This window comes from Coloeus monedula, assembly GCF_965178545.1.
Source record: "Coloeus monedula genome assembly, chromosome: 1".
NCBI classification, from domain to species: Eukaryota; Metazoa; Chordata; class Aves; order Passeriformes; family Corvidae; genus Coloeus; species Coloeus monedula.
Window position 1 is genome coordinate 103,804,534 of NC_138781.1, and position 27,390 is coordinate 103,831,923.

Below are 27,390 nucleotides of genomic sequence, written 5' to 3' on the forward strand. Positions count from 1 at the left end.
ATCTTTTCTACGTTTCTTCAACTTACCACTTGCTGTCAAAATCTCGATAGGAAATAAAGAGAAAATGAGTATATAGAAGTATTAACACTTTTTCCACCCTATGTGAATGCTGCACTTTCTTTTTTTCTTATTTGTTTTTGCATTTAGAATAACTTTTTAGTTCTTGTTTCCATAGATTTCTTATTTTGCCACGTTTGCAATCATGCATACCAGAAGGAGGGAGGAATTTCATCTCTAGCCTCAGGCAAATTGGAAGTAGAAATGCTAAAGAACTGCAGTGTGGTACAATCATCAACTGTAGAGAAACATGCAGAGACATTTGATCTAACTACAATTATGAGGTAAAAGTCAATACTTTGATCTAGGGAAAGTACCACAATCTTCCAGGAATTTCTGCTTGTCCTTCTTCATTTTAATAAAGTTCTAGAAAATACTGCAGAAAGTAGTGCAATAATCCTAAGCCCTTTTCCAGTCCTTGGAATGACCTACACCAAAGAAAAAATATATTTTTGAATTCAATTCAGTTAAAGGTTTCTACTGCAACTGCAAATAGTGTCTCTCATAGTATAGACAATCTGTGTTTCCCAGCAATTAGGCTTTTTACAAGTTACTGAGGTTGTGGGCAGAGAAAAGATCTAGGCCCTTCTAATAGAGCAGCTGTTCAAATGTACTGTCTTATTTCTCTTCTGTCTCAAGTGCTGCTGAGATAGAAAGCCAGTGAAGTTGTAACAGATAAGTTCATATTTAATCAAATTTGATGGGGCTTTTCAAAAGATAATGAAACTAAAAATGTTACCAAAAATTTACACTCTAAATGGAAAAAAAAAAAATTACTATAATAGATTTTTTTTGTTGTCATTTCCAGGAATTACTTGATGTGTGATCTAATATGCATAAATGTAAGGAGCTGATTTTGCTAAGCTATCTAAGAGATACAGCTGGTGTAGGGTTTGCTTGGTTTTGGGTTTTTTTCACAAAAAATTTAATTTTAGTGTTTTCCTCTTTCTTTTTTTCCCCAGGTGTTCTGATTATGGTGAAGTTTTGATTTATGGTCCCAGAGAATCATCACATCAGTTGCAGGAGAGCTGGCTCTCAACCTGACATCCTCCAGGTGCTCATTCTTTTCTCTACCTCTCAGTGTTCATCTTGCACTCCAGCATGCTAACATTGTTTCTTTATTGTCTTCTTCTTTCAGATATTTGAGGTCACTTGGAAAGTCCTGCTGAGTATTGTATTATCTGTGTTGCAGACAGCTACACAAGTGTCCTTTTTTAAACTTAGATATAAATTCCCAGACATTGCATCTTTAGCAGTTCCTTTAACAGAAATTATGTTTGCTTAGTGGCAAACAGAGTTTCCTTGTAGACATGATTGTTTGCAAGCTCTTTTTCCCATGTTCAGTCATGTGCCCCTCCTTCCAAATATGCATTCAGTATGACTTCAAATAGATCAAGCTCCAAAATCACTTGAGCAGAAAAATAATAATAGAAAAATATATAGTTTCTCATGAAAAATAGCACAAAAATCATGACATAAAAACTAAAACATTTTGGAACCCTAAGTTCTGAGAATTTCAGCCTTTCAGTGCTGACAGACAGTGATCCTCAGAAGCACACTGCATTTGACCTGAGGCCTTGGGAAAGGCTTCCCTTTTTTATGTAATAGCACTGAGGTTGTTGCTGTGTAATTAAAGTTATATTACTGGGTGGAGTATGTAGAGAAATAGAAAAATCGGGTTTATGGGATATATGTAACAATATGGAAGATTTGGGGTGTGAGTTTGTTCTTCTTTTCTCCTTCTTCTTCACAAATCTGGGATTTCTTTTATTGGTTCAAAAATCCCGCAGTGTGGATCATGAATAGTCAGTTATTGGATTATAAGTAAAAATAAATTAGTTGGCATTCCATAATTGGGTAATTTGGACCTTAAAAGACCTTGGAAGTTAGAACTCGGAGACATTCTTCACCTTGTTAACTCAGGGGCACATTCTGTGCAGCTATATTATAGATAAGAAATAATAAACATTTGATTCCAAAAATAAACTCCATGTCTCCTGCGTTTCAATCCGAACTCTGAGTAAAAGAACTCACGAAAAAGAGGCAAAGAAGAAAAGAAATGAAATGGAGAAAACGAATAAAAACCAAGCATAGTTTGGATAACAGCTTATTTTGAAATCTTTTCCTCTGAATATATCTTATGGACAAATGGGGAGGGGAGGAAGCAGGGGATTATATGGAGTTATGTGTGTATTTAATAGCTGTGGTAAACCACTACTAGAAGGATTTCAGAGAGCTATGGAAATAAGAGTTGCTGCTGGATTTCCCAGCAGTGCAGGAATGCTCCCTAGAGTACAGTGTCTACTGCTTTCCTCAGATAAGTTTTCTGTTTTTCAGAGGATGTCAGACTGTGGCACTAAGCTTTGTCTAATTATGTCTATAAAGTGGCAGTTTGCAGCCTCTAGCTCAAAAGCTGGAAGAGACCCAGGTGGGCACATTGCTTCCAAGCAGTATAATGTTTGGAGGTAGAGTTCCCCGTGATCAATGAACTTGCCCAACCCATCTCTACTCCTACTTCCAGGGCAGTTTAGCTCTGCCCAGTGGAATGACGTATGTCTTCAGACTTACCAAAAGTTATCCACTCTCAGCAGTTATGACAGGGAAAAGGTGCCATTTTCCATGCTTGCCTGAATGCCTGACAGTGTCCATTTGTGTCAGGATGGATGGCTTTGAGAATGAGTGCAAAGATCAAACCATTTCTATAGTGTTGTGTCAGCCAGTTCTCAAACTCCAGCACTATCCTGAGCCGGGGATGTGCCCTTGGTGAGTGTCCCCACTCAAGTAAGAGACAAGCAGAAGTACACAGAGACCTACGCATTCCTCCATTATTTATTGCAACCTTTTCTGTGGAAGAAAAGAAACAGAGACAGATTGTCTTAAAAACTCCTCTAAATTCAGCGTCTATAAAACATAAGATGTCTAAGGATGATACAACTACTAAAATGTTAGATTATCAGGTAAGATTTGTTTCATTAGTCCTTAGACATTTAACATTCCATATAGGAAATTGTAATTAGAGCAAAGGTAGCCTCTAGTCCCATGAGAAGGAGTTGGCCTTCACACAACCAATAGCTATGCCAAGCAAAGATTGGGGTTATTTATTGCACTTCTTTCTGTCTTCAGTAGGGTCTTACTCAGTAAAAATTAACAAAATTGCTTTTCCCGGTATGTATTTTGCATCTTGAAATAAATTAAATGAAAATACAGGATAAGTTGTCTGCCTACGACTTTCTTACCTTAAGGTATATATTCTGCATTGCAGTGTGCTGAGAGTGTTTAAAGCACTAAATATGTTGCTTACCCTGCAATACGGCTTAGCAAAAAATCACTTGGGACCTAAGAGTAGGAGAAAGGGCTAATTACATACACCTTTATTGCCCACTGCTCGAATGCTGGTTCTCAAGCTTTTCTTTTGAGCATAGTGTGCAGTTTTTTTGCAGAGGATAGAAGTGGAAGGAGGGGAGATGAAAGGTTGTTTGATAAAAAATGTTCTCAAACATGGGCAAACAGGCACTTTTATCTTTTGCTCTTTCTCTGTGTGAGACCACTCTGGTGTATCTCATCTTTCGGGGGTTTCACTCGTTTTCCATAGGGATATGTGATATATCTTGGTATACCTATGTATAAAATCCACAGGTTTTGATGATTCTCTTGTGGAGGTGCCTTACTGGAGTAGTCACGAAAGTAAGTCCAAGAAATTTATTTTTGCTGATTTAGAAGTGTAAACTCCATTTGCTGTGTGCTGACCCATGGAAAAAAACCCAAACCCACAGCATCCAAAATGCGACATTATTAAATACTACAGGTTAGCTGAAAAATTTATTTCCAGGTGTGATTGTCTTTCAACATCAGCTGAGTTCTTAAATTTTCTGATTTTCTGCCAGGTGACAATAAGATGAGCAACAAAGACTTTGGACTCAGGGACTCATTTTTGCACTGCAATATTTATCAGCCAGATTGGTGTGGTTTAGTTGGTTGTTAGTTTTGAGAAGATAAATATCATGGAAAATTCTGGCAATTTGAAGCCAATATCTTTAATAAAGCTGTAAATGGCATAAAATTAAACAAATTGAGCATAGTAATATGTGAAATGGCATGAAAAGTCAGAATATTTTTAAGTGGTTGTCAGTCATAGAGTGCTTGAAAATGATTCAATTATTTATACTTTCATTTCAGTGATGTTGCGACAAATCATGGAAAATTTGCTACATTTGTAATTGTTATTTCTTCTTTTAAAATATATTTTTAAAATGTCAGTCTAGGTGAGAGGGAAGAATCCATCTGTACATATACCTTTTTTTTTTCAGTTGTACTCTAAATTTCAGAGCGAATTTCAATATTCATGTGATGAAAAGATTCCAAAGTTCAATTCAGGTCCAACATACCAAATGAAGAAATTCTACTTATGCTAGAAGTTACCAAGCTGTAGGTAGACTTAGTTTGTATTTTCTGTTGCTTACAATTTCAGGAAAGAAATGAGAATTGAAGGGTTTGATAACTGCCTCTTATAAAACCCAAAAAGTGCAAGATAAAATAGGTGAAAAAAAGAAGGAAAAACTAATAACTGCTGAACACTATCAATTACTTCAGAAAGTTAATGCACTTATGCCAGACACCTGTCTGTACTGTGCACAGAATTGAGCCAGTTCTTAGTGCAGAATGAAGTAATTTAGTCATGCACAGCAGTGTTATTCCTCTTTAATAGTGCTGTAATTGATTGGAATAAAACCATACAATATTCATCTAATAAGAGCTATCAATCAGCTATTCCTGTAAAAAGTAAGGATAAATATTATTCATTCTTGGAAATAAAACTAAGAGTAAATTAACATGTTTTAATTAGAAAATAAATCAAGATCCAGCCCCAAGTAATAAAGCCTAGCTATAAGTGTTCATCTATTTCTTTTTTAATCTTATTTGAATTCCATACTTGTGAAAGAACTTTATTTTTCTAGAATTCACAAAGAAAATAATGCTTTTATTTTATTATATATCTATAATCTACACTCAAACAAAAATATATCTAGAAACATTACAGGCAGTAGATAGACAGATAGATAGATAGATAGATACTACTCATTAATTCCCCCTTCCCCAAGTTTGTAATGTAGAAATACCCACACATATATTATAAATTTCTCTATTTATATGAAAGCATACTGAAAGATAACATTCAATTCCTGAGCACTGTTTTGAATCAAAAGTATTCAGTCTTTCACACCATCTTTCTAACAAGAGTATCTGTGGTAGCTGTTAAACCATTGGAATACACAACAGAATATTCCCACAAACAGTATAAGACGATTCCTTTAAAAGGCAAAAAATCACAATAAAAATCCTTAGAATAAATTACAAATAGGTCAGTTGATTCTGACTTAATCCAGTGATATGCGGACAGCAAAATAAATATTCATTTCAAATTAGTCTCTAATTATAAATATTACCTGCACATCACAGATACCCGGATCACTAATCTGTAAACTAATTAAGTAGCAGCATCTACATACAAATGAGGATGCATGCTGTAGGAAACAAGGAAATAAAGCATTAGCCTATTTCTGTAACATTCAGTGAATAAATATAGAATTATGAAAGTTTTAGTTGGTATTTATTTTCAGATCAGCATACAATTGTACATGTGTGAACACATATGTTGATAAAACTCTACAAAAGAATGGAAATAAAATTCATATGTTTGTTTAAACAAATGTGGCATGTCTCACATTCTTGATGTGGCATACAAATAAGTCAGATATTGGGAAACTCACACATATAACATAGCCAGACTACAGGGAGAATAAATTCACCAAGAAAATAGTGCAATACTCCCACAAATATTGGCAATTTGGTTATGCCCTTGAGGATAGTTACTGAATTTTTCTTGCCTTGAAGAAGGAACTCCAAAATAGATACTCCTGGATGGGCTTAGAAGATTCTACACATATTTTTACTTACCAATAAATAAATAAAATTTCAACTAACTTAAACATAAGCATTAATTGACTTTCAGCAAAGTCACATTACTTGATGCAAGGTCAATCAGTAGTAAATAAATCCAACACCGTAGCTACCCAGTGACACATTTCCCTCCACTTTAACTATTTGTCTAGTGGAAACTCCCAAGTGACTAGAGGGAATAATCAGTCATGCATTCAACTCAATCAAACTTTAATGATGGACATCTATTAGATGCAAGTGCAGCACTCCTCATGGAACACAGGCCATCCTTCAGAAGCAATTAATTTTCTTCAGTGACTATCATGGGGATGACCCAAAACTTGGCTGATTTAATATATTCATGACTGTGATACTTTGCTTTGCATTTTCATGAATTTCAAAATCAACATGAAATTTTCTAATAGCTTCAAAAAGCCAATTTCTACAGAATTTGAACTTTGATATAGTTTGGGGGTTTTTGTTTTGTTTCATTTAGATGTGAACCCGTCATCATTTGTTGAAACCATGTTTTCAGATGTCCAACTGGATAAATATGCTGTGTCCTTTTAAATCTTTGTGAAGGTTATCCTTCCCTGTTCCAAGAAATTATGTTTATGATCCAAGCACACTTGTCTCTCCAGTTAGAAAGTGTGTTATCCTGTTTATTCTCTATTAAGAGCTATCATTGAGCCTCACTCTTTTATTCTTGCGTGGGAAAATACCTGTAATGTAGCTCTATTTCAAAAAAAGAGTTAGCTGTTTGTGTCCATTTCCACATGAGACGAGGTGGTATTACTCTTGCTCATACATTTGTCACAAAAAAATGTATTTGCACTGTATAAGTAGGTTTGCTTAGAAAAAGCTAAGTATGTTGCTGAATCCTTTTAAGCTAAGTATGTCGCTGAATACTTTTACTTCTTTCCAATATCTGTAGGAGCAACATTGCACATATGTAGAGCTCTACTCAACAGTATTTGAAACTCTCTCGCATAAGAAATTATTTACGTAGGATACAGGAGCCAATTAGCTGAGTCATTAAAGCTGACAGGAACACAAAAGCCTACGTACAAACTAAAGCTCCGCAGACTGGTGATGATGAAAGCCATCATCCTTTTGGGCAAAACTTTGTACTTGGAAGGACTGACACTAGCTTTAAATAACAGCTCAAATTGTCTTTGGGAGTTGTCTTGAATCTTCACCTCAAGCTTCTAAGTTGAACTTATACTGGAGAAAGACCAACTCATAAGATCCTTTTTGCAATATTTCTCTCTATTCAGTACCTTATTTCTTACACTGTGCCTTCTAATATAAAAATTTGCACTTTATATTTTCCTTAAAATATGTCAGATGCATGATTGGCATTGCCTTATATGCCTACCCTAAGTAAGGTACTCCCTTAAAATACTTAAATTCTTCTTTGCTCTGCTGGAAGGTATGTTTTGGAAGTTGAGAATGCATATCATTAGTCAGAGGAAGAAGTTAGCCAGATAATAGTGAGAGCAGATGTCAGGCATAGCTTCTTAGCATGCATCAAGGAAGTGAGGAAGAAACCTGTGACTCTGGGGTCTGCTGGAACAGATTCCTCAAGGGAGAGTCACTGGAGCATTTCTTCAGTGCACTGACAGCTTAGAAAACTTCTAAGTTGATCACAAATACAGTCTCACATAGCTTTTATGCTATTCAATGGCCACAAAAGCTCTGTTTTCTCCAGGCCTGTGATGCTTTCTGTAAACTTGTTTAACACTACCTCAGATTTTCCTTTTCACAAATTTGCCTTTTACGGTATATCAGTTCCACACACTGAGCCAGATGATATTCTCCCATCTGATCTTACTGTTGTCATGGTTATTTGATCTGTAAAGTTCATTTTGTAGTGGAAATTTGAAAGCTATTACACTTGAGATTTTAATGAAATCATTATGGTCAGAATGAGCTTTAGAGACTGATTCAGAGTGACAACAAGTTTTCAATTATTTAAACAGGAGTAAATAATTTGGATATGTCAGAATATTTTGTTCATATCACTTAAACTAGTTTTTAATTTTATATTAAACCAGTCACATTATAAAATAATTTTTCTACTGTTCTGTGAGCATGAATAATGATTAAAAAGTTTTGAAACATTTTGTTTAGTTTAGGTTTATCCATGTTCTTTGAGTGGGTTAAAAATGATATATGTTTGCATTTTTTGTAAATTTTAGGAATAACAGTCATTCCTGAGCTTGATTACCCTTTACAGACTTTGTTTGGATTAGCCAAAGAGTATCTATTTTTTTTCTATGTATACTCAAAATATTTATGATACTTTATGCATACTCTGGGAAGTACAATAACAAAAGAGTGGCCAAGACCAGTGTTAACAATTCCCCTTTCTCATTGAAACCTTCCACAAAATCTAAGAAAGCTCTGTAAGCGTATGTTGAAAACCATTAAAATCACAGAAAGGATGCCGAAAAACTACTGCCAGTGTAGATTTTTCCTGGAGTTGAATGAATTTGTTTATCCACTTTCAAATGGTTTGATATACCTGCTACAAGGATAAATACAAATTTATTTAAAACTATTTAAAAAACAATCCTACAATTTAATTATTCCCATTGTAAAATATATATTTAATATATATACACATTTATGTGTATATAAAAATGGTTTTATTTCTATATGTAGATATGAGCAATTCCTAGATTTTATTCAGCTAAATTTTGAGTTCTTCAACTCTATATTCAGCTCAGCTTTCAGTCTATTCATTGGAATTTTTCAGTCCTTTGTGTCTTGTCTTTAAAAGAGCCCCACCTTATGTTATTAGTTAGTTATTTTAAATTACTTTTATCCGTATTTTAGATTTAAAATAATAAAAACTAATAATTTTAATTATTTTAACTTCATTTATCACTTTTATTGTCACTTAAAGAAACTCTCAACATCAGAACACAAAACCATTTTGAATAGAGTAAATAACCATTTTTCAGGTATTTAGTCCCCTTTGTTTCTCATTAAACACTCAGTGGGGATTTTATTATTTATGAAAGAGTAATTGTTCTCAAATTTTTACAAGTTTTCCAATTGGTAAATGCTTCTATCATTGTGATGATAAGAGCCATAAATAAGCATAAAGAGACACTGACGTAAGTTTTAAAGAATTTAAGTATTCTGATTTTGTAGTTGAGAGTTGTTAGATCACTCACTGAATGACACTGTCAAACATCAGCATTTTCTACAGGACTTTTGCCTGTACTCTTAATTCCCTCACTTTCCCATTTAGCTCCTCAAGACTTAAGTTATCCTGTATCCATCCTCTGTAGAGCACATGGAAGGAAACTATCAGTTCTGAGTAGCGCTCAAATCCCTTGGTTTGGATAGAGCAACCTTGACCTTCTGAAGTAAAGCTGGTTATAAATAACTCTGTTTCTCCATGGCTTTGGGGAAAGGACTTTTTTCTAATCACCTCAAAAATACTGGATGAGAGCACTACAGAAAGGGATTATTGATCTGTCAATTACTATCTGTGCCAATTTGGGTATAATTTTATTTAATTTCCATCCAGTCCTTCCACCCCTGAGATTTTTGGGCCGAGAATTCTTGCACTGCTCTTGGAGTAGTGGAATCTTATTGAAAAACCAGTGTTGTGTTGAGGCTGGTGACTAATGACATAAGGTCTCAGTTAATCAGAGGAAGACTTTGCTACATTTGATATTAGGAGCACTGACCACATTGGCTGGGGTGAGCAGTAGTGGGTAAAGGACCTGAAAAGCTCCAATTATGGTCAGTAGGAAACAGATCTGAAAAAGTTCAGATAACGTGTATAATTTATAATCTCCCAGATGAGAAATAAATCTTTCATGGAGTAGATTTGTTTTCAATTATAGCCCCATAAAGATCAAAGTCCAGCAGGAGTTCCTCAGGAAGGTAGTCAAATTTGGTTTATTTCCAGATTAACACAATTGCCTAGTTTGGGACCAGATAAACCTTCTCACCTCCTTCCCTCAAACTCTGAAGCTGCAGCAGGTGCTCATAGCTAGATTTTGAGACAAGGACCTGAAAAAGGGCCAAAAAGCAGACACTTACAATCCTAACAATTCTGTTTGAGTCTTGCACATTAACATTAATTTGCTATTAAATCTGGAGAAACGTACAGTTCTAATTGGAAAAGAAGATAACGTGCAACTGTTTGCTGACTTCAAGATCACAGAGTATGAAAACAACAAGTAATTATTTTTAGTCAATATGAAAAGCTATGATAAACCATGCCTGGTGTTATTAAATACTGGTAACTACTGCGGTGCAGGTGGCTCCAGCTGCTCTGTCTTCTGAGAACTCAGACAACCAGCTGTGGTGGTCAGCAACCCAAGTTTAGCACGTAACTTTGCATCATGGTGAGACCCCATGAGTCCCTTGTGCTGCTGTTTGCATGTTTTGCCCTAATTGGTTAATGTTTTTCCCTCTTTGCTTTATGTATAAGGTTGTGTATATTCATTTTCCAAGCTTAATATGTATCAGTTCTAGAAAGTTCTTTGTTCCTCGATGCCCCATTGGTTCCTTCCCTAAATCCCTCCTTTGTGTTATTTCCATTGGTTCCCTTGTGCTCAACCCTGCCTCCTGTCAAGTATCCCATTTGCTGTATCCCTTATCCCCGCCTTTCCTATTCCCACTATAAAATCCTTGGACCCTTGTCAGATCCTCGGCTCTCCATCTGTTCCCTCCATTGTCTGATCTCAATAAACTTTCCGAAGAGTCCCCTCTCTCTCTCTCCCTTCTTGGCCTCTGCCTGCGTGCCTCCACACCCTGTTCAGGGAGGGCCCCCTCGGCTGAGGAGCGCACCCCCGTCTGCCTGTGCCTTTGGGTGTGTCTGTGCCTGCCCTAGTGCAGTCGGGTTATGGCTCGGCCTCCGGGCTCTCTTTGAGCTAGCACGCAGAAACCTGATAGATAACTACTCGGAAATTTTTCAGCAATAATATCAATAACATAATATATTATAACTTAGATGATTCTGTTATTGGCATCCAGCAACAGAAGTGCATTCTTTTAGCAGTTACAGCTTAAAAAATACAGATTTGTTATTTCAAAGGAAACTTACTTCTTGATAAATTATCTGGGTAATTGCATTATAAAGAAGATAATTTAAAGGTCATCACTTAGCTTGCTAACTGACAACCGATATTCCTCAGCAGGTTTTTTATAATAATATGTTTAAAGATATGCAACCTTTTGCAATGATTTCTGTTACATTTTCTGAGTTCTTACCACATTGCACAACTACAGATCCCTCCAGTCTGAGGTTTCTGTAAATACCCTTTGTGTATATTGGTTGGGGATTTTAATTTGTTTGGGGTTTTCTTGGTTGGGGTTGTTTTGGGATTTTTGCTGGTTTTAAGTTATTTTTATGTGAGATATATCTCATGCAGAACAGTCTAAAGGCTCTATCACAAGAAAAAAATATTCTAATAACATATTGCTAGTTCTTAATTATGTATTTGTTCATGGCCGAATTTTTCTGGTTTATGATAAAAAGGCTCTGCCATGGAAAATGGAAAAACAATTTAGGGAACTAATGCTCAGAAATACCAGCTGGGAAAATCCCATAGACTTCACCAGTACAGATGAGACCAAAGCACAGGATTCAGGTGATCTATAGGAATACTGACATTTATGCATTGTCTGCTAAGGTAGGTGGTTTACTTCTCTAAAACAAATGCTGCACAATTATTGTTCTGTTTGTTTTCTAATGAGGAGGAACATTTCTTAATCAGGAACAGCTCTGCAGTAGATTGTCACAGCACTACCATGGAGAAAGAGATACTCTCACAGCAAGAGATTCCAGAAGCTCTGTTTCTAATAAAGAACTGTTCTCAGGAATGTTATGGATGAGCTGTGTGAGGTATGATGATGGATATGAAGATGAGGGATGCAGCTGAAGAAGACCAGTGCCCTTTCAGTAAGTTACTTTCATTATTTGAGGTAGAGTGATGGAACAGCTTCTAAAGTCTCTGAAAAATTGCTGTAGTTCTGCTTATTCAATGGACTAGATGACATGTAAGCGTATAAAGAGAAGTGAACTCTTTAAATTCTGTGTGTAGAGTTGTGATTTTCTACAAGAGAATGATTTTAGATATTTCTTCACTTGCTTTACCTCTTTACATGCTTTGAATATAATTCGAAACAAATTTATATCAACTAAAAATACTTTTTTTCTTAAATAAGAAAGCATGCATAAGCTTATACTATGTAAAATTGTACTGTCAGTCTTCTTTACTCAAAGTTGAACATTTATATGCCAGCATCTGCCCAACCAAAACAATGAGTCTGGGAACCATTATCTGAGCTGCAATTATGATATAATCCACCTCAATTAAATACAAAGTTAATTTATGATTCAGTTGTCACAGTCCTTTTGCATGTGTTATGAGCTTGCAAAATTACTTTAAAAGTTACCTATATAACCATACCCATCATGATAATACAGAAAATAAACTAAAATTGCAATAATTAAAACCCCCACAGAAATCCCCAGATGATTTATTTTTCATAAACCTGTCTCTGATGTCTCTTTGCTGCTCAGCACCTTATCTTCCTTGCTCTAAAATGAGTGCTAAACTCCTTTGTAGAGTGTTCTGCAATCTCTTACAATTGTTCTGTAAGAGTGGGATATTATAAGGACTTGGTTTTTTTAACCTAAATGGTTAAAAAATCGTTTCATGACAAAATCAAGGTTTCTGTAAGGATTGATGAAGGCACTTAAGAAACATTCAACATTTAGTTCAGAGTTTAAAGCCCTGTAAAAGTACTATGAGGCAATTATATTTAGCTCTTTGGTACAATGCCATATATTCTTTGTTTTATTTTTTTAATCCAGGCCATCAAAATTGTTAATACTTCATAGCAGGGCAAAACATGCAGGAAAAAAAAAGTAGTTATTAGAATAATTGCAAGTTGGCTGCAAGGAACAAACTATATAAAAGATGTTAGGGCTGAGTACAGATACAACACTCCTTAAAAGCATTACTAAAAGCAAGATCCTTCAGCTCTCCCCTTGTGTCCCTGGAGATTCATGGAGGGTATTTTGGCTCTTACTCTGTTTAATATCTGAGTTTTCTGCTTAAATTTGATAGTTCAGACATCCAGCCTGTCAAAAATCCTCCATTATTTGAATGACTTTCCCTTTCTTGCTACAGAGGGCCAGAAAGCACATCCATAAATCAAGACTCCCTTTGAACACAAAAAATCAAATAATTTAGAAGTTGCTCTAGAAAGCAAAGATATTGCTGATGTTAGCGCACAAAACTGGGGAGTCAGGATGAGGCTACGGGTGCTGTTTATAGTTCAGCTCACAATCCCTGAGTGATGTGGTACACAGTCCCTCAGGAGCTCAGTTTTCATCTAAGCATCACAAGGATAAAAATTACAGAAGATTTTATTGAGGCTTGGGGAGATAAATTCCATGAATGTTGATAGCATCTATGGGGTAGATTGATAAAGGAAATAGGGAAATAGGAAAAGGTAAATAAAAATGGAGGAACAATTTATTTGCTTCAGAGAACACCTCTGCAAAGGCTCCAGTTCCATATTCTTAATCTGTTATTTAGGCCTTAATAAAGCCTCCAGAATGGAGTTTTGCAACAGAGCTTGTAGAAAGACAACTTCTTAAAATGGGAGAAATCCATTTTTCACTGAATGTCAGTACACTATCAGTGCCTAATTTTAAACCTGAAAAATGTCACCTCGATTTCTCCCCTTTAAAGAGTGAATGGTTTGTCATCATGGGTCTCCTCTGGCTGCTTGAAAGAAAAGCTATAGTTGATTTCTTACTGTAAGTAAATTCCATGCAGGTAGTACATGTTATAGCTGATGCATGCTTGTATTTTTTCACTTTTATGAGATGGAGTTTCAGGGACTATAGATCTTAATTCTGAACCACTTCTCCACCTTGAGCATTCAGCTTGATTTGACATGGCTTTTTCCTTATTTTTCCCCTGAGGTTCCTGACTGACATACAGACAAAAAAGGCAGTGTTAGCTTCTTCAAACAGACAGACATCCACAGGATAGAGAATTTGGTGTAACAACTGCATGTTTTTTGTGTTCCGTCCTCTTTAGTCCTTATAGAAAGGAGTGGTGTAAAGAACCATGATAATATTGCTTCAGCAGCTTTCAGCAGAATATTACCTAAAGTATGCTGTTAATTCCACCTCCTCAGTCCAAAAACTAAAGGAGAATATAGCCTGGAGATAAAGTTTAAAAAAAAAGACTTGTGGATTTAGGGAACTACTTTTCCACTGAAAAACTCCTTGAGCAACAACCTTGAGCAAGTCATTTAATCTCTTTGTTGCAGATCCTCAAAAGGCACTTAGGTGTATAATTTCCATTAATTTCTGTCAGACCAGTGAGGATCTGTGTGCCCCAGTCCTCTACGTGAAACAAAGAGATTCTGCTTGGGTATGTCACAGAGGCCTTCTGTGTATCTTGTCAAAACGTGTTCATTAATGTACTTAGTAACTCTGGTGATGGTGGTTGTGCCTAAGATGAAGTGATTTAATTCACTAATTGCCACACAATACCACTGAGACCAAGATCTGAAAATGACTCAAAAGGTGGGAATATACACAGATTAAAAAAAAAAAAAAAAAAAAAAGAAGACTGGATGTTCCGGTTTGGCCAAATTTAGAAGTATATCCTCTGAGAGGAGGCAGGTCACCACCATCCCTCCCCCACCACGTTTGGGAAAAATACATTTTCCTTGAAGGAAAGTGAAGGAGATAAAACTGTTTATTTAACAAACACATGGGAAAAGGAAAATAATGCTAAATAATAAGATCTCGCTGTGGAGAAAAAACCTGGGAAAGTGTTCGAGTCCTCCCTTTGGTCTCCTCGGAGCTGGGGCTTGGCCCAGGGCCAGGCCCTTTGTGCCCGGTGGAAAGTCCTCCTGATGTGTTCTGATATTGAAGCAGTCCAGCAGAAAAGAGAGAAAATCCAAAATTCCAGGGAAGGAAAAAAGTCCAACTCTCAGTGTCTCTCTGGAGAAAAAGAAGTTGAAAAAACTGGCGAAAAGCTGACTGGAAAAATTGCAAGCCACGTGCTTCCTCGCTCTCCTGCTGCAGCTGGGGAAAAAAAAAAGTCTCTATCTCTGTGTGACCTTGAACAAGCTGCAGACTGCTTTGAAAAAGTTTTGCTCAGTTTTTCCTTCCCCCTCTCAGGCTAGGTTTAAAGGCATAGAAAGGCACAAAAATTAATTTCTGGGTATAGAGCAGCAATATGGGATACACATCATAAAGTCACCCCAAGACACTGGACAACTAACAACCCAAGACTTTTTTCAGAAAAGAATTGCCTTTCTTCCAAATTTTGAGAACAATGTTTCATGTCAGAAAGTGTAAGAGAACTTCTAGCTGTGGAGAAAAGCTAGGGTATTTCTTCTGGGTAGTTTATTCCATAACCACTCTCTTCAGATGCTAGTGCATCTTCATGTGAAAAATCTCATCTCTAATATTGACTGTTAACGACCAGAGTATCAATCCCTACAGAATCCACTTAAAATATCAAGTAGGACTTGAAAGTATAATTGATGCACTGTTTTTTTTCTTTTTTTAAAGGAAGGCATTTAAGATGGGATTTTTCAAGGAATACAAGAGAGTTAAGTACTGAGAACTTACTGGCATTCAGCAGAAATCTGATTTTGTACTCCCCTAAAGTGCTTTGGAGAACTTCAGTTGCAGAAACAATCTTGAAGCCCTTGCTGATTCAGAATACACAGAGAAAAGTTCGATGGTTAAGGTTATTAAGGATTGTAAAGCTTTAAACAGCTTGAGTTGACCTGAGAATTGTGCCATGCACGAAAACACAGTAGGTTTTATTGGAGGCACAGTGGGCTCTGCTCCACTTCCAAGTAGGGGTTAATACTGAATATTGGTTCCAATATTCAGAAAAGACAAGTTTAACAGTACGTGTGCTGTTCACCCTTAGCATGAATCAATAGTCAGTTTTGAACACTGCTTTGAAAGTACTCAGAAGACAATTATATGATTGCAGAAAGTTGGGAGATTACTGCAGGCAACTTAGTATGACTGCTCTTTAGCAAAAGAACTTGGAGAGTTTCAAGCAGTGTCAGGTAGTCAGAAAATTTAAGGGCAGCAGCTAAAAATAGAATACTACTGTTCTTGTGAATTTGCTTTTTAGTAGAAAAAACCCTAATTTTACCATACTGCTTTGAATTGAATTCCACATAATTACTGGGGACTTAGCACAGTTCTGGGGGTCTAACAACATGCAGCTGAAAGAGCTAGACTAAGTAAGAGAAGAAGGCAGATTAATGGCTTAGTATTTTCCTTAAAACATTTACTGAAAGCATGAGAATGGATGCACAGACCAATACTTGGACAGTAATTACTCAGCCAGATCAGAGTACTAATTATGTGAAATAGCACAGCTTTTCAAACTGAAGTGAGAATCCTCCTTCTTAAATCATTGCAATCTCCAAATGTTTTCAACAGAAAACTCTACATTGATACAAATTCATAGCCTTGATTAAGAAAGAGTGCTAACAAAGCCTTCTATCCTTTTAAGTATAGGTGACCTAAGAGCTAAAGATGTTCTGTCAACAATTTACTAAGAGAACAGTTTCTGAACCAGACTGAAAAGCAGTTGCTGCTATCTATTAGAATTTTATCTGTAATGTGGGGGTTTGTTTGTTTCAAATGAGCTATTAAAGTCCTATGAGCTTCTTTCTTCCAACTGACATTGATCAGTGCTGATAGTAGACTTAGAATGCGATACCAGATTTTACAAATCGCATGCTTTACATTCAGCTTTCGAAGTACATGGAGAAAGTTTATCTGCAAATTTCAGTTAAGAACTTGAACAGAATTCCTAAAGCTTTAGGTGGTGGAAGCACAGAGTGGTCAACTTTTTCATGAACACTAATTTTGAAATAAATTATAGTGAAGATGATTCTTCAGCTGTCTGTGAGTGGAAAAGGAGTATAAGAATGGAAGGTTATTAAAAAAAGAAAACTCAACGGTGTGGTGTTATTAACTTCTTTTCATTACTATTTATCATTATTATTTTGACTTGTGGATATTAAGGAGTAGCCTTCACTTTCAATAAATCATAAAGATGTAAGCTAATAGCTTCAAAGCACTCATTTAAAGGATGAAGAATTTTAAACAAAGCACTCACATACTTCATTCTCCTTAAATTCCTAATTTAATGCAACTTCTGTACTCTACAAAAATAGCTACATATCCAAATGTTTTTTCTTCCCCTAGGACAACTCCTGAAGATTTCTAATAGCTGTATTTTTTTTTCCTCGCTTTTTTCAAATTCAAGTACAAAAGTATAACTAGTTTCTTAAGTAAGACATGCTTGTGCTTATTCATTTATCTAACAACTTGATTTCAAATATATCTATTCAGAGTGTGTAAGTGAAAATCCAAAGGAAACCTAAATGTAGTACTTAGCAGAATACTCATGAATAAATACAAAGATCTATAAAGATAAATTATATGTGAATTATATACAAAAAAGAGAAAGAAATGTAAGATCTCTACTTGAAAATTACAAAAATTCAACCATATTGTTGTTTGTGGATCTGCTATTGTTACACCTGTTATTAAATTTAAATTCTGCCATTATTTGCACGACTCCTTCTTCTTTCTTGTTTATTTTTGTGAAAATGTATTTGCAAAGAATATTTTTTAGTTTTGGTCTTGTGATTGAGCACTCTCTTCCAGTAATGTCTGCAGGAAGTCTATGTATGCAATCCTTAATCTCAACATTTTGATAAGATAAAAAAAGGATCCAAAGTTGCATAAAATGCAACTAATTTTATTTAAATCATACTAAACCAGTATTTAATTTGGTTTCTCAGAGTCTGGGAATGTTGTTAAGCTATTAACACTTTTAAATCATAACAATTATTTAAAGCACACTGTCCTTTTGAAAGTAAAAGCAAAACTAATATGGCATTCTGCTCATTTTATAAGAAACTGAGGTTATTTTACTTAAAAATCTGTTTTCTAATAACAGATTTTTTTTAAATTATCCTCTAGGAGCGAAAATGGCCTTACACTACCAGATAGTTTCTGCTATTCTATTGCAAAGAATTCAGCAGTAAACCAAGGGTAGCAGGCACTTTTACTAGAAGAATGGTTTCAATTATTTCAAAAAGGAATCTTTTTGACACAGTTGAAGGAGACTATCCATCTTCTGTTAATTTAAGTAGTAACAAACCAACTGCAGGTATTTCATTACCTACATGAAATATTTGCTATACTAGAGAAAAATTATTTATATTCTATGCAACAAACACAGGGACACGAACAGTTTAGAGCTCCTCTAGCTAAAAAATAACATGGTAGAATCCAATGTTATACAACAATCTGCAGCAGGTTTTTTTTCACAACAGCAAGGATATGCATAGTAGTGAGTATATGCGTATCAAAATTCACAGTCCCACAGCCTATTTGGGAGGAGAAATAATGATCCTATAAAGAAGCTGATACGAAGTCAGACTCAATATCCCATAGACCTGACATAAGAAACAGAAAGTATCACACCTGTGCATGGGATAAATCTAGAATGGTTTCTCAAGCAAATTTTCAAAATGGCATCACCTGAACTCCTTTGGAATGCATCTCTTGACAAAGAATTAAATATTCTAATTGGTCTAAGAAAGAAAAGAGACTAAAATATTTATCTTTTTTTTTATTTTTCCTGATAAAGCCTCCTCTTAAAAGAAGTTGATAGCATTTGATAACACAGAGTCTAATCTGGCATCTCTGACTCATGGGCACACATGAGTTTCACTAGTGGATCTCACATAATTGCTACTCAGAACCTCATGCTTGAATCCACTTCTTCATCTCCAGGCTGCACTTCTGTACTCAGCTGTCAATTTATCTTTTGGCCTGTACTGCAGCACTCCTCCTGAGCAATCCAAATATTCTTGTTTTAAGTGCATAGCGTCTCTGCCTGTGTCACTCTCCAAGTCTTGCTTTCTGCTGGACGAGAGGAAAAGGGAACACAGACTTAAATCTCACTCATATTTTGGACAAAATGGAGTAATCAAAATTTATGTCTAGATCCCTGCTACCCAAATTCCATAGCATATGCTTATTTATTTTGGATTTTTAAACATGCCTCTTTCATTTCTCTATTATTAGGTGTTAATTACAGCAGTTTAGAAAGTTTTGTTTTCACTTTAGACAACAAGAACCAGCTCAAATCCAAGTATGTTAACTCTTAACCCTGTTAGTAAAGTTTCAGTTAAAATTGCGTTTTGTTCTGCCTCAGATTAATACAGTCTATGCCTATTATTATTTCTCATAAAAAAGGAAACATAGCAAATAACACGTTTGATTTTATTCTCAACTGTAGCTTTGCACAGGGTTAAAGTCAAATACCTGGGAAGTGAATTTCTTTCGTGCTTGTATTTTTTTCTATTATTGCTGTCACAGCCACACATCCTTGAGTCTGATTTCCATTAATTGTGTGGCTTTTTGCCTGAAGTCTATTTTTGTGCACTATTAATTGTATATGACATTTCCATCAAGATTACAATACTGGGAAAAAAAGGAAAAAACCCCACAAACTAACAGAAAGAAGAAACCACTTGACAACTTTGATCATGGGAAATGAGAAGTATCTTAACGTGTATTCTATGATTTTTTTAAAATTTGGTCTAGTCTTTGAAAATTCCTTTCCTTCAAATGAAGGCAGAGGAATATGAATTACACCCTAGCTAAAGGAAAAGGTAGATAGGATTTTGATTCTGAATGTCTTAGACCCTCGTTCATATAGAGTATTATAAACCAAGAGTCTGCTTCTTCATCTCCCTCACATCCAGCAGTCAAGGATTTAAAAGCACTTCCACTGCAAGCAAAAAACCAAACAAAACAAAACCAAAGCCAAAAATATTTCCCAAATTCCCAAAATCTTTTGCTCCAAAAGACTCTTGCCTGCAATTTGCTGTCAAAAGAAAAATGTCCTCCATATGCAATTCCTTTTACAGTTTCTTGACTTTACCAACTTCAGGTGCTGCTGACTGCACCTTACTGCCTCAGCCCACCTGACACTAGAACAATTTAATTCCCTCTCTTTCACTCCCCTCTGTCTTTTTTATCTCTCTTCCCCAAGTCCTATGAGAATCTGATCGAAATGAAACTACTGATAAATTTGTGACAATATGAGGTGTTCTGCATCCAAGCTTAAACTCTTGCATGCCTATGAAAAAGCAAAGTAAGAGCTGAAGAATTTTGGAGGGAACTAAGAAGTGGAAATTTATTTACCAAAAATTAAATCCTGACACTCTTTATCTGCTTTTTGTGGCGAAATGCTGCTTATGTGCTGGATACTAGAAAGAAAGGGAGGACAAAATAATATATGTACAGCAATGGACACAAAATGAGGCACAGAAACCAGAAAATTCAGAAAGAACAGGTCTTTGCTCTATGTGTGTGTCACTTTTGCTATTTATTTCTGATGCAGTGCTGCAGCTTTCATGTATCTTCTTTCTTAATTGTTTGAAAATTATGGCACAGGGCTCAAAAAATATTAACAAGTGTTGCTCAATACCTGTAGCCTCAGCACTAAGTAACCTTACATTAGAAGTACTAACATATGACCAAAGTGGAAGGAGACCATCATCTCAGGATGTACAAATGCCCTTTAATTCACCATGGGACTGTATTGCCCTTGCTTATAAGCAGAAATTTATTAATGTAACTTAAAAATCTTTTTGCATGGGCTGGATTATATGCTTAATAAAGAAAATAACCTGTTTTTCTGAAACCATATGGAGGACAAAGGGGACAAAGACAGGAAAACCGAAGGGAAAAAGGTAACCTGAACGATATTTTTAGCCCTGTCTCTAGTTCTTTTTCACAACTTATGTTACAGTACTTTTTCCTCTAGCATCCATCACTAGAAATAAACATGCTGAAGGTTAAATCAAGAATTTTATTCTGCTTTTTCTTTCTCCTTTCCCTTCACAAGGGCATCCATTTTCATGTTTGTATTTAGTCATATAATATAACACTATTCTAGACTTGGCCTCCCTAGGAGCTGTAGTTCACCCTTGGAAGTGGTTGCCTAAGGTGCTCACTGTTGCTGGACTCCAGGACTGTTTATTTAATTACTCTTCCTTGGTGTACTGCCAGTACACAACAGACAATAATGTAGTCTGTCTTTGACTTTGCTCCATGCTCCTTCTGTCTCTTAACTAACAAGCTGAACTAAACTAACAAAACCCACAAAAACAAAAATGTCCCACCCAAAACAAAAACAAAAGCCACAAAAAAAAAGACTTTAAATTAAAAATGGATGAAATCTATGGCTTTTGTGGGAAGATCCCAAAATACATGTTCTGCAGGGAAAAAAAAAGAAAATTTAAAAGTTAGTAAATAGAGCCATGTTTTGGCTGAAACTAAGATTATCTGAAACTAGGGTTTAATCAATATAAATCAGAATTTAAATCACATAATTTATGTACTGTAATCCAAAACTTCTATGTTCACCATTGTCTCCCTTATTCTTAAGGTGCCTTGAGGCATCACTGCTTGATAAAAGCTTTTCCTTTGCCTAATCTTGCCTTTCTGCATGTCTCAGAACTCTCCCCTACCTTAGAAGTGTAGCACTTAGACAACTTTTGAGCTTAGTCAGGAGCTTACACCTTTTCCACAGGGACCCCTAAGGATCTCAGTCTAATGAGTATTCTCTGATCACACTAAATACATAGCAGTTGCAAAAGACTATTTGGAAAGATATAGATGAAACTAGCCTTTTTTATAGAAATGTTGGAGGAAGAGATTTTGGCTAGAAGATACATCCAAAACTAATGTGTTGTGCTCTGGCTTTTATGAAGTGGTTTGAATATTAACATGGTATGCAGTACCTGAGAGTTCAAACCCCACCTATCTATGAAGGATTTGAATTTATATCTCCTATGTATTGAGACACACAGTCTTAATATAATGGAGCTCTTCTATCAAACAAAAACATTTCTGTCTAAAAGTTTTTTTATGTCAAGTAGAGAGCTTAAGAGTATATCTCTATGATTAAATCATTCTTTGAATGAGAGACTTAGTTATCCATGTTTCTTTTAATGCTGACATTTTTATATTAAATGCTCAGCCAGGTCTTGAAGTCCTTTTTATGATTTAGGACCTATTGAAACATGCAGTAGAAATTGCAGTGCTGGTATAAAACTAGTAGGAGGAATCATTTCCTACTGTTCAAATTCATGAGCTCAGTCTAAGGGAGTCTTTCTGTTAATGCTTCCTACTGCTACACATAATGCACTGAAAAACAGTAGGCATTAGCTTAGTAAAGTTATTGTGAAGTATTGCCAGTGACTAAATGGAAAACAGGTATAGATTGTCCCTCATAATGGCGTTACACCAAGTTCTGTATTGCTTTATTCCTTTGCATGACCTCCTTCAATCCAGCGCAGCTCTCCAGATACAAATGTAGGGAAAAGCTTGTGTATAGTAACACTGTCCTGTGAAAGTACAGCTACTGGAGCTGAATGCCAAGCATTTGCAAGCATTGAGAGCCACTGAATTAAAGGTTATTTAGTTCTGTAAGGGACAGAAAAATAGAGGAAAATTGTTTTATTGTTACTGACTTTTTCCTCTTCCCCACCCAGTCTGAATCCAATTCTAAAGGTTATGAATTTCTTTAGAGTACCCCCAGATACTCATACTGGGGGTACTTATACCGTACTCTTACTTACTCTCTTATACTTACTCTCTTACACTGTAAGAGATTTAAAATGTATGTGACTAATTGTTAGAAAGCTGTTAATTAAAATAAGTTTCTGCCAGACAGATAAAAACACAGGTCAGAATGCTCTGCCAATTTCAAAGCTTTAATCAAAAATGACAACCAAATGCACTAAATATAGGAATGAAAGAGGGCAGAACAGATGTGGGGATGACCAAGGCATTGTCTTGATCATGATCTATAGGACTTGGTGGGAGGGGCTGGCTGCTGAGACAACGTAGGAAAAGCAAATATCATCCTTAAGGAAAAATGCCACTGAAATGTCAGGAAGACTAACTTGGACATGTCAGTGTCAGCATCTGCTACTGCTAATGATGCCTGGTCAGTACAAAGTCTGTTACAAAAATAGGGTGTAGAGACTTCTGGGAAATGCAATGCCTTTGAGAGTTAAGATACAGACTGATGCTGTGAAGAACTGTGTGCCCTCGACTCATTTTGACAGCAGACACTTCATCAGAGGAGGACCAGAGGTGTTACACTTGAAGGATAAGCTACAAAACCAGATTTTATTTATAGCAAGAGATATAAAAGAGAGATGAAATAGAGGAAGATAGCAAAGACTGTATGAAAAGAACAGGTAAATGAATCAACTTATGAATACACATGTCAAGACAATGAATACGGCTGGAGCTGAGTAAGAAAATACTCCCCATTGATGTAGATTGTATATTTAGGATGGAATTTAGGTCCAAGGATTTAGAAAAAAAAAATCACATGACTCTAAGGTATTTACTGACCTTTTCATGGAAGGCCATTGAAGGCTGATCTCCTAATTTCTGAAGCCACACTTTACTGACCTGTGGTGGGATTTTTATAACTTATTCCCTAAAACTCTTGTTTGTCTGAGACTAGCTTTTAGGTCATTCAACAGATTTTTGTTTCAGTCAAATTGAAAAATGTTACAAGATCTGATCCATGCTGAATAATAAAAACACATCAATGCAGGTGGTGATCATCACAGAAAATTATTAACAATTTACACTGTGAATAGGTTCACAAAAAAAACCCAGCTAATGTTGAAAAGGACACTAACAGGGAGGTTTTGGGGTTGCATTTTGCATTGTGAACCAGCCTTAGATTTGGGATCATGTATAAAACAAGGTTTGAGTTTTCATTCCTGTCTGATTTTTTGATGGAAAATTAATTTTTGTCTGAAGTAAATTTTCAAACTAATGCTTTCTGTTCCTGTTTATTTTTTCTTCCTTGCTTGCTATCCTTTTTGGTAAACAGTGATGCAAATCTCTACCCTTACTTCAGTTTTTTACTAGGAGTGGTGTTTTCTAGAAATAGCAATACATATGGGAAGCTGGACCCTGCAGGTGAACATGGGCTATGTAAACTACAACTATCTTGAAACATTGCAGTAGTGATATAAAAAGGAACTGTTGGTGATTTGGTCATACAATTTTCGGATTTAATAAAAATTTTTCATGATTTTTACCAAATCACAGATTTATTTTCATTCAGGGTGAAGGAAAATACAGGTTTTCTTTATTTTGTTGTTTTCCTCAATACTCTGTAAAGTTTCAAGATTTTATTTGCATGCTTTTTCTTTTCCCAAAGCAAGTGGTGGCTTGAATTTGATGTCTATCATCGAAAATGGAGTTAATCACTAGGAAAAAATTATTTCCTCCACATCTTCAAAAATCACCTACAACTTAAGAAATGTTGTACCCATAATGTACCCAAATTAGGATCACTTTTGTAGCCAGTATTTTAGAGATTTGGGGTCTTTTTTTTAAATTAAGCATTTTTTGTTCCAGGGATAATGTCATGGCATATGTCCATGCACTTTGGTCAAGGTAGCCCAGCCAGGAATGGAGATATGCATTCAGTTTTACTCACTACAATGGGTTTTTTGACCCCATCACAGACCTAGTATTTTGCACTCCTGAAAAAGTGAGTAATTCTGCCACAGTGAAGAGAAATATCCTAATATTTGGGTATGGCTGAGTGAAGCCTGGGGAAGATTTATCCCACTACCAAAGGGAGGAAAACAGATGATGTCTAAAAACAGATGATGTCTAGACTTTGAGTATGCAGGTGATAAGAATATTGTCTGTAAGTGGGTCTGTCACAGAGACTTCAGTATGAATTTATTTCCACATGAATATGTTTTTCAATATTCTTAGCAACTCTAAAATATCATATAAATTTAATTCCCCTATAATGGGAACCTTTTTTCTTTTTCTCATCTGTATATCTGCAATTACAGGATATTGCACTAGTGGAGAAATTTTTGGCAACCATGCTAAGAGAGATCAATAGTATATCAAGCTCTCTGTGGTATAAACACTAATTGGAAGTGTGAACATGTTTCTTGCAAATGCTTCTTACCAGTAATCTTGGAAGTCAGACAAAAAGTTGACATCTGAAATATCAGATGAGTACTACCTATGCTAGATTATAACATACTTGCTAATTTATGTAATTTTAACTGGAAAAGAATAATAATGAATTAATTGTTAGGAAGGATATTATCACCAAGGCAAAAATCTGCTACGCGATAAAGACACAATAACATAAATACTTGGAGAATAACCTCAGCTGTCATGGATGCCACTAGGAAAATAAGATTTAACTCCTGCCAGGACACACTGAAAGCATTGTAGCATCAAATGTGATAGAAACATCTTTAATGTCAAGTAAAAATGAACCTGCGATATGACCCAATCACAAAGGTTAGGTGACATAAACTGACATGTGTCCATGTTGTTCTCCTTAGTATTGTACAAAATTCTGGAGGATGATGGACAGTGGAGGAAGCCAAACCTGCTCAATGTTTTGCATGTTTAATTTGGAATAACTGTCTCCAGACTGATGATTTCAGAGTGTAGAGATAAGATGCCAGAAGAGCATGAGAGACAAGGTGGATGATGCAACAGCCCAAAGAGAGTAAATTCAAATGCAATAGCTGGCTGAACTGTCAAGACAGAGAGAGAGTTGTTTAGAACTGCATATGACCAGGAGTTCATTGCAGGTCCAATTCCCGGTCCTTTTTTTGCTGTGTCCTATCCTTTTTCAGACCCCAGGCACAAATTGTATGTATCCCACAGAGGTCAAACCTTAAAGACACATCTAATGTATAAGTTACTTTCTACAGAAGCAAAAAGACCTGGAGGACTTTATCAGACATAATGTAGGAAAAACTGAGCATGAAGAGGCTTTTGCAGACTCTCACACATAAAGAACAAGATTTATTTTGTAGTACACAAGCAAGCATTAGTTTTTCACCTTTGAATTGCTGATCTAAATAACTAGAATTACACACCAATTCGTCACTATTTTTATTTTTGGAGGCTAAAATGTAGAGATAGAAGAGGAAAAAAAGAATGAGGAAGTGAAGTATTACTAAAATACAATATGTTCTACAGAGAATATTAATAAAAATGCTATTCCATTTCAAATGAGGTGTAATTCCCGCACCTCTGTACTAGCAGTCTCTAGTTTCCATATTCTGAACTCTTTATATAGGAGAGTACTGGATGGTGCAAGGAAGAGCCTCCTTCACCCATATATTCTTTTTTACAGACATAAGTTGTTCAGTAATTTTTAGCTTAGTTGTTGATGACTTTTCAAACACAGATTTATATTTTATTTTAGCATTTTCTGCCATAAAATAAAAGGGGTTAGTAGCAAAGGATTCAAATACAGTTATAATTAAGCAAAAAAAAAAAAATTCTATAAGCATTTTTCCCCTTTTAAAAGAATAGCTGATGAAAGGGATGTGCCAGATAAAGATGTTTTCCAAGATTTTTCATAGTGGTACTGCACGATCCTGCAAAATTACCTTTCTCTGTTTGAATTGCATAAAGGTGGTTGATATATCTGCCTTGATGTACATTCCCCATACTGCTAGACATGTAGTGTGACTTGATGTGACCACTGAGAATTTAGTAGCCCTCACTTTCTCCCTTAATCCTCTTGACATAATCACGTGTCATTTAGGAACTAAAATATTTTATATTTTAGAATGTCCTCATTTTATAAAATTACAGTGTTTTAACCTAGTCAAGGAGGCATACAACTCTGTGGAGAAAAGCAAAGGGTAAGAGGATTCAGTGGAAGAGAATTTTTTCCATGAGTTCAAGCTTGGAATACAGAACTATAAAATATTAGTCTGAATGCTTGAAAAGAACAAGCAGAGAAGAAGAGAAGAATGTGCTTTGGCATACATTTCAGCAGATATTGGTGAGAAATCTCAAGTCTTGGGAATCTAAGCACTGGTTTAATGCAAACTGATACTTGACCAAGACCTCCAAATTACATTGTAGAAAACAGGCTTTCACCATATGTGACTATAGCGTTCAGTGGAAAACATTAACAGGCTTGTTTGATTGGTTTTTTATGTGGTTGGGGTTTTTTTTGGCTCGTTGTTTTGTTATTTTGGTTTGGTTTTTTGTTTAAATTGCATATTTGAATTGCTTCTTTGAATTGAATATTGCTATGAGTAATCAAATCACTGTAAATGACTGTACTTTCTGCTCAGAGGTAATCCTGGTTCCCCCACAAAAGTATTGGATCCAGGACCGAGGTAGCAACAAAGGTCCCAAAGTTACATAGTTCGAGTTGCACCGAATTTTTTATTTCAAGCTTAAATATTCCTGTTTATACTCCTACACTGACT